Below are 6765 nucleotides of genomic sequence, written 5' to 3'. Positions count from 1 at the left end.
GACACCTCCCTCACTATAAGGTGTTTCTATGTTATACACACTGTACATGAGTATTCATGCCCTAAACCTTTGGTCATACACTGACAGGGCAATCGCACAGCTAGAGAAAAGCGTAGGCTTTAAAACAAGCATGTAGGCCTCAGTTGCCGTGGCGACACAAAGCGATGCACGTGACCTAGTGACGCAAGGTGGACGCAGCAGGCGCACTGGGCGTGTGCGCAGACTTCCGGTTACGTCACGAATTCTCCTCCAAGACCGAGGCACCGGGAGAGCTATGAACCGGAGAGACCGAGCGCAAATGACGGGCTACCACCAGTGACAGGAGACGGAGCGCGGAGAAGACCTTGAAGACAGACTGACCGTGTAGGCACCGCCCTACGGGGCGCCACAAGCAGGTGAGGAGGGGAGGAGATGTCACTGAGGATAGAGCCAACACAATGGGCTGCTGACAACATCTGCTGTGTGCACGGATACCTGTCAGTGTGGATTACTCAGCGCGCGGCCATAGCTGTGGGGCACTGTGTGGTTCTCGGTAAGGTGTGGTGCCAGGTAGGCGAGGCTGGCCCTCCATTCTAGATGTGGGCCTGGTGGATACAATGATGCTGGGAACCTGTATGATAGAGATCCTTCAGTTCTGTGCTGTTGGGTCCCAGGCCGAGGGGCCGCGACCCAACTCATTTTTCAATGACTGAATTCTTTGGCGTAACATAATGGACCACCATTTCGGGTTTAGAGCTCGTGCCCACGACCGTGGACAGCTGGCCACAGTAGAACAGTCCTAGATCAGTCCGGACATACGGAAATGGAACTAATGGTTTTGTTTTGGTTCCGCATACGGTCCGCAAAAAAAAAAAAAAAAAAAAAGAACGGACACGGAAAGATAATACATTGGTACACATGGCATATTTTAGGACAGTCTGGATTCCTCTGTACGTTGGCATAAATCACCCAGTCTTCTGAAAGCCCGATTGTCTGCCATGATTATCAGATTTGACAAATCATGTGTCCCAAAAAAGGTTGTGACCTTGTTCCCATTGCGTGATCTAGAGGTTGTGGTAACCCAGCAGTATCACAATGTGAATAGGTATCAAATAGAAAGCGGCATTGTTTGCATCCAGAGCCTGAAAGCCTATGATGGCAGCGTCCTGCCCGCAAGTCTGGTAACTGTTCGAGGGATACCGGATCTCCTTATGGAGAACTCCTCAGGATAGGTCATTAATATCTGATCTCCGGGGTCTCCCGCCAGTCGGCTGTTTAAAGGTTTTTGAAGAGACTGTTCTCATTGAACACTGCAGCCTCTTCCTTGGCGGGTGACGTCACTGCACATCAGTCACATGGCGCAGCTTGGTCCTATTCAAGTGAATTGGCCTGAGCTGCAGTATCAAATCCAGCCCCTGTGCTTGGGAGGCAGCAAGGAGGCCTCAGCGCTCACTTTCATCCAGCTGATCGGACCCCCACCGATGAAATATTGGTTATCGGTATAAAAATTGCGGACAACCCCTTTAATGACTAGGCAATTTTTTATGATTTGAAGCATGTGGTAGTTCCTAACCCTTTTTTTTATTTCTTAGAATACCAAAATAATTTTTGCAACTTTTTTTATGCCTACTGTTTTTAGAAATATTTTTCTTTATTAATTTTATTTTGGGAAAATGTAAAATTTTTAAAGTCAATTTGTATGAAAACTAAAGCTTTAAAAATTTTTTAAATATGCGAACTGACACCAAAATGAACGATTAATTTGGGTTCCCTATTATGCGTCGGTCGTATTGGTCTATAATGTGTATGGTTTGACGTGAATTGGGGCAACTGTTTTGGTGGATATTTTTTATTTTATTTGTATTTTATATTAAATTTTTAACTTTTGGAACAGAATGTCCCCCAAGAGGTCATTTAAAGAAATGTTTTCCTTTTTTAATTTGCACCTTTCCACTGTAGGGCATCCAAAGGAGCCCCATTTCCAGGCGAAAACAGACCCCTGTGGATGCATTGTACACGGGCAGAGCTGATCAGGTTCTGGTAAATGGATATTCCGGTAGGTGCAAGTTATCCTCTATCCACAGGACAGGGGATAACTATCCGACCAGTAGGGTTCCTTTTGCTGGGATCCCCACCGATCATGAGAATGGTGCCCCCCCCTCTCCTGTGGATAGGGAATAACCTGATCGCCAGGTACAATACAGGAAGCGGCATAGCTGTCACTGAGCAGAGGAGAAGACAGAAGCAAAAATAACCCGCCGGGCACCTGACCTGCTTCTGCTAGATTGCAGGAGCTTTAGGCCCCTTTCACATGAGCGAGTTTTCCGCGCAGGTGCAATGCGTGACTTGAACGCATTGCACCCGCACTGAATCCAGACCCATTCACTTTTATGGGGCTGTGCACACGAGCGGTGATTTTCACGCATCACTTGTGCGTTGTGTGAAAATCGCTGCATGTTCTATATTCTGTGTTTTTCACGCAACGCAGGCCCCATAGAAGTGAATGGGGCTGTGTGAAAATGGCAAGCGTCCGCAAGCAAGTGCGGATGCGGTGCGATTTCGCACGGTTGCTAGGAGACGATCGTGATGGGGACCCGATCATTATTATTTTCCCTTTATAACATGGTTATAAGGGAAAATAATAGCATTCTGAATACAGAATGCATGGTACAATAGGGCTTGCTCGCGCAGCCCGGCTTCTCTTCTGTCTTCATCTTTGCTGTGCACAGGAAAAGGACCTGTGGTGACGTCACTACGCTCATCACATGGTCCGTCACATGATCCATCACCATGATAAAAGATCATGTGATGTCACTGCGCTCATCACATGGTCCGTCATCAAAGGTCCTATTCCTCAAAGAAGAAGACAGAACAGAAGCCGGGCTGCGCAATCAAGCCCTATTGTACTATGCATTCTGTATTAAGAATGCTATTATTTTCCCTTAAAAACATGTTATAAGGGAAAATAATCAAATCTATACCTAACCCAAACCTGAACTTTTGTGAAGAAGTCCGTGTTCGGGTCTGGGTACCAAACATGCTGATTTTTTCTCACGCGCGTGGCTCCCATAGGCTACCATTATACAAATTACCATGCGACAAAATGTCGTGGTGTAGACCTAGCCTAAGGGTCCTTACACACATTCATTTTTTTTATTTTATTTATATTTTTTTTTTACCGCTAAGAAATGCCGGAATAACTGCTGTGTTGTTTAGGCCTCTTTCACACTTGCGTTGTTAGGATCCGGCGTGCACTTCCGTTGCCGGAAGTGCCCGCCGGATCCGTAACACCGCAAGTGAACTGAAAGCATTTGAAGACTGATCAGTCTTCAAAATGCGTTCAGTGTTACTATGGCAGCCAGGACGCTATTAAAGTCCTGGTTGCCATAGTAGTAGTGGGGAGCAGTATACTTGCCGTCCGTGCGGCTCCTGGGGTGCTCCAGTATGACGTCAGAGCGCCCCATGCGCATGGATGACGTGATCCATGCGATCACGTCATCCATGCGCGTGGGGCGCCCTGACGTCACTCTGAAGTGCCCCGGGAGCCGCACGGACGGTAAGTATACTGCTCCCCACTACACTTTACCATGGCAAACAGGACTTTAGCGTCCTGGCAGCCATGGTAACCATTCAGAAAAAGCTAAACGTCGGATCTGGTAATGCGCCGAAACGACGTTTAGCTTAAGGCCGGATCCGTATTAATGCCTTTCAATGGGCATTAATTCTGGATCCGGCCTTGCGGCAAGTGTTCAGGATTTATGGCCGGAGCAAAAAGCGCAGCATGCTGCGGTATTTTCTCCGGCCAAAAAACGTTCCCATCCTGAACGGATTTCTCTCCATTCAGAATGCATTGGGATAATCCTGATCAGGATTTTTCCGGCATAGAGCCCCGACGACGGAACTCTATGCCGGAAAAGAAATACGCAAGTGTGAAAGAGCCCTTAGCCGCTATTTTCTTCATGGCGTTTTCTCTATAAAGCAGGTAATGTGAAAAGGCCTGAAAAAATACACCATGCTGCTTTTTTTTTATTTATTTTTTAGACACCAGTAAAACAAAAAAGCAACCTCATTAAGAAAAATAGCAGTAGCAAAAAAACAAACAGACCTTGAGCGGGCCTTTTTATCCCAAAAAATGCAGAAAACAGCCATCAAAACCTTACATGTGAAAGCACCTTAAAGGGGGTGTCTGGTTTCAGGATGAAACCGAACACCCTCAAGATCAGGAAGATGTGAAGAACGGGTAAGTATTTATCAGCCGCTGCACTGGTTCTCCTGCCTGGGCTCTATTTACCCGACTGCAGCATTGACATCACATGTTAATGGTCAATTTTAATCAATATATTTTAACAATTTTTTTTTTTTTACAAAATTCACTATTTTCTAAATTTGAATCTCTCTGCTTTTGCAGATTTTCAATTTTTTTTTTCCTGTAACACCTCAAGGGTTAAAGGGGTTGTCTCACCTTATGAATCCACTGTAAATCACTTGTTGTCCAGTAAAGGGATCTTCAGTATACAAACCGGATTTCAAAAAAGTTGGGACACTATACAAATCGTGAATAACTGAATGCAATGATGTGGAGGTGCCAACTTCTAATATTTTATTCAGAATAGAACATAAATCATGGAACAAAAGTTTAAACTGAGAAAATGTACCATTTTAAGGGAAAAATATATTAAATCAGAATTTCATGGTGTCAACAAATCCCCAAAAAGTTGGGACAAGGCCATTTTCACCACTGTGTGGCATCTCCCCTTCAACTTACAACACTCAACAGACGTCTGGGGACCGAGGAGACCAGTTTCTCAAGTTTAGAAATAGGAATGCTCTCCCATTCTTGTCTAATACAGGCCTCTAACTGTTCAATCGTCTTGGGCCTTCTTTGTTGCACCTTCCTCTTTATAATGCGCCAAATGTTCTCTATAGGTGAAAGATCTGGACTGCAGACTGGCCATTTCAGTACCCGGATCCTTCTTCTACGCAGCCATGATGTTGTGATTGATGCAGAATATGGTCTGGCATTATCTTGTTGAAAAATGCAGGGTCTTACCTGAAAGAGATGACGTCTGGATGGGAGCATATGTTGTTCTAGAACCTGAATATATTTTTCTGCATTGATGGTGCCTTTCCAGACATGCAAGCTGCCCATGCCACACGCACTCATGCAACCCCATACCATCACAGATGCAGGCTTCTGAACTGAGCATTGATAACAACTTGGGTTGTCCTTGTCCTCTTTGGTCCAGATGACATGGCGTCCCAGATTTCCAAAAAGAACTTTGAATCGTGACTCGTCTGACCACAGAACAGTTTTCCATTTTGCCACACTCCATTTTAAATGATCCCTGGCCCAGTGAAAATGCCTGAGCTTGTGGATCTTGCTTAGAAATGGCTTCTTCTTTGCACTGTAGAGTTTCAGCTGGCAACGGCGGATGGCACGGTGGATTGTGTTCACTGACAATGGTTTCTGGAAGTATTCCTGAGCCCATTCTGTGATTTCCTTTGCCCTGCTTTCACACCTGAGCGTTTCTCAAACGCGCGTTTTACGCGCGTTTTTATGCGCGTTTTTTGTAATAGTAAACGCGCGTTTGACACGCGTTTGTGTGATTGACTGCAGTGTCCTATGGCCACAAACGCGCGTCAAAACGCCCCAAAGAAGCTCAAGTACTTGATTATGCGTCGGGCGTTTTACAGCGCGATCGTACGCGCTGTAAAACGCCCAGGTGAGAACCATTCCCATAGGGAAGCATTGGTTTTCATGTGTTGAGCGTTTTACAGCGCGTTTGAACGCGCTGTAAAACGCTCAGGTGTGAACTTAGGGTTACAGTAGCATTCCTGTTTGTGGTGCAGTGTCGTTTAAGGGCCCGGAGATCACGGGCATCCAGTATGGTTTTACGGCCTTGACCCTCACGCACAGAGATTGTTCCAGATTCTCTGAATCTTCGGATGATGTTATGCACAGTTGATGATGATAGATGCAAAGTCTTTGCAATTTTTCGCTGGGTAACACCTTTCTGATATTGCTCCACTATCTTTCTGCGCAACATTGTGGGAATTGGTGATCCTCTACCCATCTTGGCTTCTGAGACACTGCCACTCTGAGAAGCTCTTTTTATACCCAATCATGTTGCCAATTGACCTAATTAGTGTTAATTGTTCTTCCAGCTCTTCGTTATGCTCAAATTTACTTTTTCCAGCCTCTTATTGCTATTTGTCCCAACTTTTTGGGGATTTGTTGACACCGTGAAATTTTGAATCAACATATTTTTCCTTTAAAATGATACATTTACTCGGATTAAACGTTTGATCTGTCATCTACGTTCTATTACAAATAAAATATTGACATTTGCCATCTCCACATCATTGCATTCAGTTTTTATTCACAATTTGTTTAGTGTCCCAACTTTTTGGGAATCCAATTTGTACATCAATTTTCAAATATGGCTGTGACTCTGGTAATTAGAATTTTTTTACCCCCAAATTGCATGCTTGTTTCTAGGGGGTTACAGCCACCACCGTGGTGGCCGCGCAGACGCACAAGTATCAATGCTGCAGTTGCCGGGTTTAAGGGAAGCGAGCGCGCACTAAGACTTGCGCATGCGCATTCATTCGCGGCCCCCTCGTCTGAGCTCCGTCCAAACTGCACGGATCAATAGCGCAGCTACAGGGTAGGCGCATTATGTGGACATGATTACTAGGGATCGACCGATTATCGGATTTACCGATATTATCGGCCGATATTCAGGATTTTGAACGTTATCGGTATCGGCATTTATTTTGCCGATA

General features: G+C 45.2%; 1 protein-coding gene across 4 annotated transcripts in view; it reads left to right on the top strand.

Moving 5' to 3' along the window:
- Positions 1-206: 206 nt before the first annotated feature.
- The window catches only part of MAPK8 (mitogen-activated protein kinase 8), a 72137-nt gene continuing 65578 nt past the window's right edge, over positions 207-6765 (top strand). For all 4 annotated transcript variants that reach the window (XM_044300266.1, XM_044300263.1, XM_044300264.1 and 1 more), the window contains exon 1: positions 207-395. The gene's annotated coding sequence lies outside the window, so the exon portion shown is untranslated. The remainder of the gene's footprint in view (positions 396-6765) is intronic.

This window comes from Bufo gargarizans, chromosome 6 (assembly GCF_014858855.1).
Source record: "Bufo gargarizans isolate SCDJY-AF-19 chromosome 6, ASM1485885v1, whole genome shotgun sequence".
Taxonomy (NCBI): domain Eukaryota; kingdom Metazoa; phylum Chordata; class Amphibia; order Anura; family Bufonidae; genus Bufo; species Bufo gargarizans.
Note: the sequence above shows the minus strand (reverse complement) of the source record. Positions and strands in the feature narration are given on the sequence as shown.